Genomic DNA, 14,041 nt, shown 5'->3' on the forward strand with positions numbered 1-14,041 from the left:
TTACCCTCCTCGGAATAGGTCAGCATACAGGGTCAGTCTTCGTCTTCAGGACATCAGTTAAATCGCCGTCAGTCTATCTAAGCTAAAGGCAGGGGACACCTCCCTCATAAGGAAGAAAGTGTAATGGGGCAGTCTATGGACGAGGATAGTTTTGTATAAGTCTCAAATCACCAAATAGAGTGACAGAGTTTCTGGATGCAATCAAAATCATTCCCTACCTAATGCCCTTTGTTCCTCGTGTCATGAGTTTTTATCCCTTTTTCGAAATACATTCCCCCAAAATCCTATTGGTCAGTCACTACACCCCACTATCTATAACCTATCAATTTACACATTAAGTAATACATTTGTCATTTTATGATATTTCTCGTGCTTCTAATTGGTCTTTATAATTGACGTTTTTCGTAGGTGGCACATCCGGGGTTACTTCATTTTCTGGCACACACTTTGGGTCAAGAGTTCTCTTCTCCGCGATTTAATGTCCTTGAAAGTGTCCATGTTTGTTACGAAATCCATAAATTTTATACTAAAGCCACTAGCATGCGGATGAGAAAATTTAGCATTGTTGCAAATAAGTGAAGAAAAGAACAATTGCTGGTTCATTGGCTTTTTGCAAATCAGTACACTGGAGAAACAGAAAAATACGCTTTAATATGAGATCTGCACAGCTAGTTTTTGACTCACGCTAACTTAAGGCTTATGGATTCTAATAAATGCAGTCTTCGTACGTGTTAACATATTCAATTAATCATAATACAGACAATTATTGCTTACAGTCGACATTAGTTTATGCATGTGAAAAAGTCTCACGTTTAAAATACGTTTCAATGAATAATATTATTAGTGCAGCATTGTTAGTTATAAGCATTTCACATCTAGAATAGGTAATATTTAAACTACGCTCTCTCAGTGCCACAAGAGATGCAGGCCAACTTTCGGGCTTCACACCCCATTGGGAACATGGGTATTTATGTTTCCCATAACACAATAGATCTTTACCTGCTCAATTATCTAAAAATGAGGATATTCCCTTGGTTTCTTTTTTATCTTCACTAATGTTATGATTAAAATCCCCCTGAAGTTTTTAAGGAAATCAATCAGATGCTCTGACAGTTTTTTGGGGCCACTAAAAAGCCTTGAACCAAGCTCAAAACACTTCAGTTGACTGTTGAAGATGGTGGTCTAGCTTTACCTCACTTTAAGAAATATTATGAGGCTGCATTTTTGGAATGGACTGCTAGCGTGTCTAGGTCAATTAGACAGTAACTTCTATGTTAAGCAGATGCTGCCTGAGGATACCCTCCAACTTTCTAATTTTGTCAAAATCGCATGGCTCTTGAAGCGTACTAAGTACAAAGTCCCTTATTTTGTGTGGTCTTGAAGCGTCAAACTTCAACAGATCTATGTATATTCTCGATTTCATCCTTCAATTTTATTACATGATTCAGAGGTATCTGGCCTCTAGGTGCCTTTAAAAACAATAGTAGATTGGGAGAATTTAGGGTTTACCAAGTTCAACGATTTAGTATGTTAGGACATGGGAGCTACTGGAGACCTGCAATCCAGTTAATCCCGATTCTCTAACCTTTTATTTTCTTCAGATTTCCCATTACATTCATTCACTGCTTTCATCAACTCACAACTCAACAGAGACAATTGCTTCCACAATCACTCAAGCTCTGAGTTTTGTTGCCACCAAAGATAGGTCCTAGGCCCATCTCACTTCTTTTCAAGAGTTGTGCCTCTAAGGCTAACCTTTTGGACAGTCTGTCCAGGTTCAGGTCTGCCTCTGATGGGGGTCGCTGTGCTAGAGGGAGGAGGGCTGATTACTTCCTCTCTCTCCTCAGTGTTAGCTACTTGCTCAGAATCCTCTTCTTCATTTTTTTTTGGGCTGGCCCTTGTCATACTGTGTCACAAGCTGTCTAGGCTTTTCTGTGACAGGACTCCTCCCACTGGGGATATTGTAAGTCTGGTAGAGAGACATTAGGCCCATATTTATGGGAAAATGACGGAGAGCGATGCTGTGCCAAAATTGGCAGCACCACGCTCCGTCATTTTCACAACACAGAGATGCACCATATTTAAGTGAATACAGTGCACCCGGATGTTGTCCCCTATGCTGGTGCTAAATTTAGCTGCCAGGGCCAACACAGGCATCTTTGCACCATCGTGCAAGGATGTCTGCATTGATGGGTGTGAATGTTTATGTGCGGGAGGGTGTCCCTTCCTGCACATAAACAATCACTGATGGCGGTTTGGCACTTCTGTGTGTGCTGCAGAGTTGCCAAACCGTCATTTTCAAATGATTGTTTATGTGCAGGAAGGGACACCTTCTATGCTCATAAACAATCATAGAAAAAGCAAAAAATGAGGAGGAATAAAAGTATTCCTACTCATTGTGCCTTGCTAACTCCACCCCTGGGGTGGCGTTAGATTTTGGCACTGCCTCAGGTTTATGAAATCTCATAAATCTGAGGCAGCATCAAAATCCAATGGGTGTTGCTGTGGCATGCCCACAGCAACATCCATTGCACGCCCCTCTGACGCAGGTATCTGTGTCAGAGGAGCCGATATTTACAAGGAGGTGTAATGCCACAAAAAGTGTTGTTAAACCTCCTTGTAAATACAGAGCAGAGATTAACGCCATTGGAGCATCACATAAAGTGACGCTCCAGTGGCACTAGGGGCTCATAAATATGCCCCTAGGTATCTATGGTTATATTCTATATAAGGGGTCAGGTCGAGTTCCTGAGCCTGGGTCTCTGCATCAGACATGTTTTATATTACTAAAGTTGGGAGCTTAGTAAACTTTAGGAAACTTTTTGCTAACTTTCAAAAACGTTTGCAAACTTTTTCTAGAGTATGTACTTCTAGTTTCTAATCTCTGTTTTAGAGACCTAACCAAGGCCCTTGTAATTAATTAAAAAAAAATGGTCAAATTGTAAAAACTACAACTACTGATAATGTTTTGGGGTATTTGTGTGCTCACTTAGTGACAACGCAGTATCAGCAATTGCAAAGACTTGTATCCCACCACTGAACCACCAAGTGTAGGAGGCAAGCACTCAATATACAGTAAGAAAATGTTGTGCACTCTGCAGAGAGTCCAGGCAACACCACCTTGGTATTCAGAGGTAACAAATAGACAACATAATGCTCTATTTTTTATGGTACTTTGTTTGAGTAGTTAGGCTAATCTTGGAGAAGTGCTAAGTATTTGTTGTACTCACAGTATCACAGAATAACTCGAGATCCATTTACAAAAATACTTCAGATTTTGTACAAACTTTTTAAGACCAAGATCACTGAAATAGGGTAAGTACTTCAAAGGTTATGATTTTTCAAACTTAGCCAAAATAGTATTTTTGTGCGTCATTACGCACCCTAGGAATCAATGAGAGAAAACTACTTTACAATGCATATAAAATCAGGCAGTATTTTCACAAGTGTCACCTTCTGTTTTTAGGTTGAGTGTACAGAGATGTCCTGTGGGCCAGTCGGAGAACTTCGGGTGGGTCCCGGTTCAAGCGAGAGCAGCGGCTGAAAGTCTTGGAGCTGGAGCAGAACAAAGTGGGGACCACTTGGAAATGTACTGCACGGGAGGATGTAATGATGAGTCCAGTGGGTCCCCTTGGAGTGTAGAAGTTGCAAGGGGTTAGGGACCCCTAGATCACAGCTGGTTTTCTGAAGCAGGGTCCTGTGAGGCTGGGAGGCTGGGTGCAGTGCAGATAGGTCAGCCAAGGGATGTGTATAAAGGAGTCTTTGGAGCCTGGGGCAGGCTACTTGAAGGGTGGATTGCAGGTCAGCAAGGCCACTCTGGAGGAGGGGGAGTTCTTGGTTGTCTTGAAGTCCCTCTACTAGTGCTTGCTCCTCATCCTTTGAGAGTCTAGAGTGGGCTTTTTTTCTGGTTGTCCGATGTTGGGGGTCCAGTATCCCTGGCTATTGTAAAGCTCAGCCACTGGAGATTGCAGTGTCACCAACCTTGACACAGTAGCAGGGTTTGTCCTCCGAGTCCATTGTGTGAAATTTAGTCCAACTGCTATGTCCAGTGTATTGGTCAGCGACAGGTCAGTGAACTGGACTTCACCGGATCTTGATTGCTGGTTGCAGGGAGTGATACTTCACTCTCAATGGAGGTTATTCATAATTTTTAGAAGGTTGGACATCCTCTGGGGTTTCTTAGAGTCCAGCCAATGTCCAGTTGACCCCTCAGTGACGACTGTCGAGTCCTGGTTGCAGCAGGCAGCGTTAGGTGCCTTAGTCTACTTGCAGAAGGACTTCTGTTCTTGAGTCTTGGGACTTCTTTGTTGCTAGTCTTCTTGTGTCCATCAATTCTGATCTGAAGGGCTGGGGTTTCCCGCTAAATACTGCGTTTATTGGGTGTTTAGAGGTGTACCTGGTAGTGGCAGATGGGTCATTTACTTTAGGGTAGCTACACCCACTATGTGACCAGTTCCTGTGGAAAGAGGTCACATCCCTAACCCTGATTGGCTATTTTCCTACCATCCAAGATGGAGGAAAATTAAATGGAGCAGTCACCTCACTTGTCACTCCTGAGGGTTGGTGCAGGCTGAGGTTGAGGTCACTCCCCCCTACTCTTTGTTAGTTTTCCCTACGTTCCTCCCTCCAGAAGTAGGGCGGGCATCCACTTCTAGCAGCAAATGCCTGGAGCTGTGCTTCAAATACAGCATGGCCTTTTAAGCTTCCTGCCAGAGCAGGGCACATTGCTGGGGGAGGAAGTATAACACCTCCACCCAGGAAGGGCTTTATCTTCTGGTCCCAGAGAGCAGAGGCTCTCACCCCAGCGATCTAGAATCAAATCTAATCATGGCAGGCTGGTTGGAACTAGTCAGCCACCATGCCCGGATGGTGTAGGTTTTGCAGGAGCACCTCTAAGGTGCCCCCTGGGTACATTTTATAATAAATCCAACACTGATACCAGTTAAGATTAATAAACTCTGAGTAGTTTGATACCAAAATAAACAGGGTTCAGGGTAGCCATCATGTGGCTGGGAAACCTGTAATGGCCAGTGTTCAACACATGTACTTGCCATGGCTGCATAGGGTTTTGTGAAGACACAGTAGGAGCATATTTTCTCATGCAACTAGATGCCCTCACATGCATTATAGCATGTAAGGCCTGCCAGAGGGGTAACTCACCTATAGTCCATGCAGTGTTAGTGGACAGGGCACTCTTGGTTCACCAGCCTTTGCAAGGTGGCCGGGGCATGCCCTTTATTCCAAAGGGCATTACAGTAAATTGATAATGCCTACTTGGGGTGGAGAATTCTGATGTCTCTTGTGCTCCAGGGGTAGTGCCATGTTGAGTTTTCAAGTTTTAAACACGCCTTTTCATGCACTTGCAATGGTAGTCTGCATGAGGCTGGTGTGCAGCCTCTCAGAGTGGCATGATTAGTGCTGCAGGTCTGAGGGGCCCTCTTCAGCACCCATGCCCTGGGTACCAGGGGCACCCTATACTATGGATTTACAAGGGTGACTGAAGTGCCAATACAAAGTACAGTTTTGAGGATAGAGATCTGGACCTCGGAACCTGTTTAGCAGGGGCCCAGGGCCCTTACATTTTTTAAACCACTTAATTTTCTAGGCAAAACGTGGAGGGGGCTAACCATGCAAAAAGAGGTCTCTCTCACACTAGAATCCTAATCATATACCTTCTGTCAGTTTTGAAGTGGAAAATACATTGGGTGTTTTCCCCACACAGAAGTGTCTGGAGTTTCCTGCCTCCCTCCCCTAATGCCTGGATGTCTGGGAGCAAAAATGATAAGTTTGAAGTTGTTTATGTGTGTACTGAGGCAATGTCTTTGAAGTGCAAGTGAGGCTGTGCAACTTTCTAACAGTGGCATTTTCAGAATTGTGACTTAAAATCTGAATGCACTATCAGTTATCTGTACAGACAATGTGAAAAACACCAAACTTGATGTTTCTACCTGCTCTCAATCAAACGTTATCACTTATTACATGTATTAAGGTGACCCAATGTAATCCTATGGTAGAAGTAGGCCTCACAGTAGTGAATCTGGGTGTTTTCACTACCGGGACATGTAACACTAAAATGTACATATCCAAATGTTTAAATTCAATGCACCCTGTTTAGGGCCTATTTCAGGGGTGACTGACTTATATACTAAAAGGGATTTTTATGCGTTGAAACAGGTTTATTTTGACAACTCTGAAATGGTAGGCCTGAGACATGTTGAAGAAGGCTACCTACTTGAGTGGCAGTGGTTATTAGTATTAAAGTACACAGAGTCCTAAAACCAACAAAAACAAATTCAGCATAGCAGAAGGAGAAAAGGTAAATCATTCGGAGTAACCCTGCAGAGAGTGTCAAGTCCAACACAAATCACCTGAGTTGGACCGAGAAGTAAAAACAAGTCTGGTCAGGGCACATTTTGAGAAACATGAAAGTGGCTTGCATGAACATAATGAGTTGCAGAAAGAGGGAAAATAAGTGGCCTGGAGAAAAGAGTGAAGTTAAGACAAAGTATATATTGTATGTAGTGGTCTGTATAGGGGAACCTAGGTCAGGTTGCACTGTTAAACTTGAAGTTGAATCAGTAAAGGGTTTTTAAAACAGTTAGTGGAGGACTCTTAATATGTCTGCATATCAAATAAAGACTGTTGGTTTCAGGTACTGAAGAATCATAAAATGTGCACCTACTATTTAATTTTAGGGTGGTACTTTAACTTATTTTCCATAGTAGTTAGAGAAACAAAGTAGAGTTAGTATGGCAACAGACATTGTGGCAAAGAACTGTATTTAAAAGCACATACATTTCACAGCATACAGATTAGGAGTTTGCGGTTGCATTCATTATAATCCAAAACATCAATTATAAGCACAATGATAAAGTAGCGGTACATCTACGATGAAGAATTGAGTAAGCAGCCTGTAATTGTGGTGAATTTGTCTTGAAAAACGTTTCTGATATGAAATGTGATTTAGCGAAAATAAAATAAGGGAATATATTTTATTGATGGAATATTTGAGCAGGGTCATAAGTAGTTCTATCCTATGTAGCTACTTCAGTAAGTTTGACATGGACAACATTTTAGTTAGAGGGATTCTTTGAAATAATATTGGAGCTAATTCTTTCAGCTAATCTTAAAAAGAAGGGATTAGATTTTCATCTGATAATTCACCAGTGGGTATAGCCCTGAGCCTTTGGCCTCATAAACCAACTATGAAAAGATTTACATGCCACATTCATGCATGACATCACATCATACTGCCCTGCAGCTGCAGAATAGTGATAAGGATTGCTTTCAGTGCCTTGATTCAATATTGCTGTTTATTCATGAGTTCTTTATCTGACTAGGTTTATTCCAAGATTTTAAGGGCATAACTTCATGAGGAGCGTGGTGCTGCTCCTTGTATACCACTGTGTGCACTTAGGGGTATTCTGGATTCTGGCGATGGACCACAGGGTTGGGAGCAACATTTGAAAGATGCAAAATAGTGTCAATATCAGGGAGTGACTTGTCTTGCCACTTTACTGCCATTTTCCTGTTGAGCTTCACATTTGGGTGCTCCTTTCATAGGGTTGCCAAATCCAAGTCATTAAAAACTCTATGGCCCCATTGTTGTAGTAGCCTCCACCAGTGTGAGGCTCATTTGAGCATTTTGGCCACTGCAAATTTTGTCTTCCTGTTGAAACCTGTTTTTCAGTTCAAGCCCTGGTCAAGAGAGATTAAGTTAGCCATTTCATGCCACTTTCATGACAAATAGGACTATCAATTACCTCCTCAAATTTGTAGACAGGGTTTGAATCTGCCATGGAAAGATTCTCCGTTTGAGGATGAGACAAAGTGAGCCTAAAGCCTCATTCTATCCGGTTCCCAATACTGTCACTGTATCTAAAAATAAAAAAGAATACAATCAGCAAGGTCAATAATGTGTCCTGTAAAATAATGTATATTATTAATAGAAAATTGCTATTGTTAAAGAGTAGACGAAAAATTACTGTTTGATTAATATATAAATTTACTGTTGTTCAGCTTACTGCAGATTAGTATTACATGTCTTTTATTCTGAACTGAAACAATTTGTGTGAGTATAAAATTATAGATGTTGTTCCATTGGTATGATTTAATGATGCACTCTGGTTCAAGTTATTTTTAAGATCCAGATATAGAATCAATATATTTCTAAGTGCAAAGTTAGTAAGCATTTGTGTTAGAAATTGTTGTTAGAGGTATGCATCCTGTCCAAGTAAAGACCAAAATACTAGTCAGGGTGAGTTAGTTACACAATCTAAATTAGTCTGTGCTCACCCTCTGGTAGCTTGGCACAGAAAAGTCAGACTTAACTTAAGAGGGAATGTGTCAAGTATTTGTGCAACACTTAATTAAAGTAAGACAGTGAAAGACATCACAAAAAGACTCCACATCAGTTTATAATAATAGGGAATATTTATCTGAGTAAAACAAGACCAAAACAACAAAAATATAGTAATTAGTAGTGGAGATATGAATTTTTAAAGATTAAGGGGGTCATTCTGACCCCGGCGGTCATGGACCGCCGGGGCCAGGGTTGGAGTGAGCACCGCCAACAGGCTGGCGGTGCTCCACAGGGTATTCTGACCGCGGCGGTTCAGCCGCGGCCAGAAAGGGAAAACCGGCGGTCTCCCGCCGGTTTTCCGCTGCCCTGTAGAATCCTCCATGGCGGCGCAGCTCGCTGCGCCGCCATGGGGATTCTGACACCCCATACCGCCATCCTGTTCCTGGCGGCAGAGCCGCCAGGAACAGGATGGCGGTATGGGGTGTCGTGGGGCCCCTGGGGGCCCCTGCAGTGCCCATGCCAATGGCATGGGCACTGCAGGGGCCCCCGTAAGAGGGACCCACTTTGTATTTCAGTGTCTGCTTTGCAGACACTGAAATACGCGACGGGTGCCACTGCACCCGTCGCACCTTCCCACTTCGCCGGCTCAATTCTGAGCCGGCGTCCTCGTGGGAAGGCCGTTTTGCACTGGGCTGGCGGGCGGCCTTTTGGCGGTCGCCCGCCAGCCCAGTGCAAAACCCAAAATACCCTCAGCGGTCTTTCGACCGCGGAGCGGTATTTTGGAGGGGGGAACTCTGGCGGGCGGCCTCCGCCGCCCGCCAGGGTGAGAATCACCCCCTAAATGTGAAAACAGTGCTTAGAAGTCACTAGCGGTTACTTGAGGTCGTGAAGGAAATGGAAATCCAAAATCCAGGCTGACTGTCGTGTAGGGAAGGATGGCTACAGAACCCACACTTTTAATGGAGCAAAGCGTTGATGTATTTTCCATGCAGTCTGGTCACTATGTTGCCATCGGGATCCACTGAGGTGAATGTGCTGCATGGCTGTTGAACCATGCAGAGCATCATCGTCAGGCCATGCAGGCTGTGAATCCCCTACATCAAACAGCCTTTTTGTCACATGCTCAAGGTTATGCATCGTTTTTTGCAGAAATCAACTGCAGAATTCACTACTGAGGCCTAGCACTGGACGGCAGCACCTTAGGAAAGGGTAGGACTCACATATGGAAGAGTGCAGAAGCACTAAGAGAGTTGCAGGCAGTCATTGATGTCCCTGAGGCCCTGGAGAATCTTGGGTTCAAGGATGTAGAGAACAATTCCAATCCTTCTCATTGAAGGAAAGAAGCTCCGGGCAGCAGGCCCACACAGCACAGCAAGTAGCAAAGTGGCAGCCTCTCCTACAGCACAGCACACAACAAGCAGTAGTCTGACACAGCAATGGAGTTGCAGAGTGGCAGTCCCTCCTGGCAGTACACCAGGCCTTCTTCAGGCAGAATGTTCCTGGTTCCAGTAGACATCTGATTTGAGGTGATTTAGGGTCCAGTGCTTAAACCCAAATGTGCCTATGAAGTGGGGAGACTTCAAAGAGGCCTTTGAAGATCATAAGGTCTCTGTCCTTCCTTCCCTGGCTCCAGACACTGAACAAGGGAGTATGGAGGCCTTTGTGTGAGGAGAGGCACAACCCTATTCAGGTGTGTCACCTCTTCCAACCCCTCAGCCTAGTGATGGGCCACCATGGTGCAAATGCTCCTGTTCTGTGTGACTGTTTAGAGGGAATGCACAAAGCCCAGCTGGCATCCACCCCAGATGTGTATTCAGAGACATGCAGAGGCACGAAATGGGAAAGTAAGGAAATATCAGCTTTCTAAAAGTGGCGGTTTCAGGCTTACAATTTAAAATCTGACTTCACCATGAATTGTGATTTTAAATTGTGAGTCCAGAGACACCAAACTCCACATTTCTATCTTGTTCCAAATGGAATTTACACTTAAAAGATATTTTAAGGCAATCCTAATGCTAACCCATGGGAGAGATATGGCTTGCAGTAGTGAAAAACAAATTTAGTAGTATTTCTCTATGTGGACATGTTAATCTTCAAAGTGCATGTCCAGCTTTTTAAATGCACTGAACCCTGTCCTTGGGGCTAACCAGGTCCTACCTTCTGGGTGACTTGTGTGTATTCAAAAAGGAAGGTTTGGGCATGGCAAGTGGGCGCACTTGCCAGGTCGAAATTGCATTTTTAAAACTGCACACACAGGTTGCGCAGTGGCAGGCTTGAGACATGTTTAAAAGGTTACAGTAGCGGGTGGCACAATCAGTGCTGAAGGCCCACTAGTAGCATTTAATTTACAAGCCCTGGGCACATACAGTGCACTGTACTAGAGACTTACCATTAAATTAAATATACCAATTGTGGATATCCAATGTTACCACATTTTATGGAAAGAGCACAAACAGTTTAGCACTGGTTAGCAATGGTAAAGTTCACAGAGTCCTAAAGCCAACAAAAACAAGGTCAGAAAACAAGGAGGATTGAAGGCATCTGGGGATCACCCTGCAGAAAGGGCCATTTTCAGCAGTTTGCAAATTTACATGCAGAGAAGAAAGTGTAAAGGTTTTGCAAATGGCATTTATTGTATTACAAATTTGAGGAGCCCCTATCAAGGAATGGTATTTATTTCAAATACCTATAATATCTTATTAGTCTTTTACATTGTCACAGTGGAGAGGTAAATTTGCGCAGAATCCAAAACACATTGATAACCATGAATTCTTTTGAAGAGAATATCATGGCATGATGTACATTTGGCGGTCAGTAGAAGCTGAAAATGATATGTAATTGTTATCATTTTCAACTCTTGTGATGGTCTACTACGTTATTGTAAGAAATCCAGGTAGCAGGACCTAAAGGAAGAAGGTGAGTTGTGGGGCCCCTCTGTAGTGCAAGGGTTCAAAAATGTAGGTAGAGGCTCCAAGAATTTGGGCTTGTCAGCCCATTTCAGAGATGCCACTTCACCCTTTGCCACAGGCATACACCTTCTGGCAGCAGCCCTCAATCTGGCCCACCTCCCCGCACAGCATTTTGGAATTTTCTAACATGGCAAAATCAAATTGTGGATTGAAAGAACTCTCCCTTGACTTCTGTTCTGCCACTAACTGACACTACAAAATAGGTTTCTTTCCTCCGAAACTTCAAAGAGAGCCCCTGATGGGACTAGAAACAGAGGTCTACCTGCTTTTATTTGGCCCTTTCTGACGGCCAGGCTGAGGCAATTCAGTAGAGTGTCAGCTAACCATTTTATGTAGCTCTCCCCTCCCCCCCACATACTTATTTCCTCCACCAAGAGAAGGCTAATTTGAGCTTTTTGCCTGGTGGAACTTTGGTCAACCTGCTGTAAAGAACAGTAATTAACTTGGCCTGAATCTCACTACAGGCTGACTCATGGAAATAGAGCAAAAGCCAGGGAATATGAACATGTCAAAAATAATATTATTTATAATATGTAGTCAGTCCCTTCTATAAACATAGGGACATTGATGTTAATACTTTTTCTACATTGAACGAATCTCAACTTAATATTTCGGATATTTCTGCATATGTTTCACCCAGAGTGTGAATACAGTAAAGCACTACAGATTCACACTCTAGTGGAAACAGAATAGAGATATTACTTTTGTGTTGACCAACTAGATTACAAAAGCTGCACAGTTGTAATTAAGGTTTCTTCTGTGACACGCTGCCTGTGCGCAGATAGTAGGTTGAATTAGGCAGCAGAGCTTCTCACTCAGCCACACTCGGGTACATGTCTATACAGACATGCTAATTTGTAAAAACTGCAGAAACACTTATGTCCGTTGTACAACACCAGGCCTTATTTGAAAGGAGTGACACTGGTGGCTATCACTCAAGTGCATTTAACAGAATCTTAAAGTGTGAGCGGTTTAATTAGTGAGTCTCACTCACGGCAGAGGTCCAAATACCAAAATTAAAGACATTTGGAAAACAAGCAGGTCTATACTCACTTCCTCACAGTATATTATGATTGCTATAGAAATGTTTTTTTATATCCCTTTACTGTTAGTTCATCAGATCCAGATGCTGTGGAGACACATTTTAGACATTATTTAATATTTTGGCAGCAATTACATGAAAAGATCTGTGCATTTCATCTCGGGCTTCAATGTATCAGAGTACATTATGATCATACATGACAGTAGTAGATAGTATCAGTGTTGGTTATACACATATCCTTTCTCTCCCGTAAACCAGCTCCAGACTTCTAGCATTAACGCAGAAGTGTGATTTCCTTCTGTTACTCAATAATGACGTAGTGGCTCCCATAAGTCCCTGGGCGCGTTTTTCTGGGAAAAGTCCATTATACATTTTAGAATGGGTATTATATACCATTATGGTTGTTAACAGTTAATAAATTCGGGTTCTTTTCCCCTTTCACGCATTGTCACTCTATGGGTACCTAGCAAGATTGTCAATCCTCATATTCCTTGTAAGATATTCAAGCACAACAACCAGTGAGATAACTCCAGAATGTGTTCCATCATCTCGCTCAGAATGTTAAATAGGCACTCACTAGCTGACTGAATAGATGAGCAGTCCCGTGTTAAGTGGATGAAGCCTGCATCAGCTGTGGCATATCTTGTACATGTTAAGCTGTCTATCAGACCAGCCCTGGCCATACGGTTAATACGTAATGTGCCCTATGCAAACTTTTATAATATGTGAGTCTGTGTGTGCCATTGGGAGACATATTTTGAGTTTGCCTGAAGCAGTAAATCAAATATTACCTGTCCTATCTACTGGGATCGCTTGTGGTAAACCGCCAGGGAAATGCTGGTGGAATATGGTACATTATAGGCGGGCAACGCGGCTTGCAGCGCTGCCCTGTCGGATATGTAACTCCGCCATCGCCAGGCTGCCTGGCGGCGTTAGGCTGGTGGTGGTGGAGTTACGCCAGTGGTGGTTCTGCCACGTATATTATATGGCGGTAATTACCACCAACGCCGGCATGGCGTCCCAGACTGCCATGTTCATAATGAGGGCCTATATCCGTTGCCACCCACTGTCTTTGGGTTAGTTTGACTAGTGTGTGCCCTGACCTCTACTAAAGCTCCTGCCCACTGCATATTTGCTCATTATTTCTAATTTCTCTATCTGCCTGATTCCTATATTCCTGCAACTTGTCATATATTGTTTGCAACATTCCTGGCTCCCCGGAGGAGTTATATAGAATGCCCCTGTTTTTGATTTCACATTCAAGCGTTTTCAGTCTGTTGCGTTGGACTTAAGTGTGCCATATCCTTTCGCTACATACTGCCCACTGATGACCTCCTTGATTGCCTTCCAACGTGTAGCACATGTGTCAACAGAGTCTTCATTTGTATTCAATATGTGCTGATGGCCAGTCTGACTTCCTCTCCAAAAAGTAGCCCAGTTGGCTGTGTTCTCCATTTGCTATGTTTTGCATATAGGACTGGTGCTTGCAAAGCCAGCACCACCTGCGAGTAGCCAGAATACATCATGGGGAAATGTGTTTCATATTCTCAGTCCAACTGGCAACATCTTTTGTGCCTGTCCAGAAATCATTCATGGAGGCGATTGTCACGTTACGTGGAGTATTTTGCATATGTTCTGTCAGCTTTTTGTCCATTTGTCTAATTCCCTAGATAACCACAATTTCATATTACTGAAATATGTAAACAAGTATTTCTATTGGTTTGGTCT

This window comes from Pleurodeles waltl, chromosome 4_1 (genome assembly GCF_031143425.1).
Source record: "Pleurodeles waltl isolate 20211129_DDA chromosome 4_1, aPleWal1.hap1.20221129, whole genome shotgun sequence".
Classification (NCBI taxonomy): Eukaryota; Metazoa; Chordata; class Amphibia; order Caudata; family Salamandridae; genus Pleurodeles; species Pleurodeles waltl.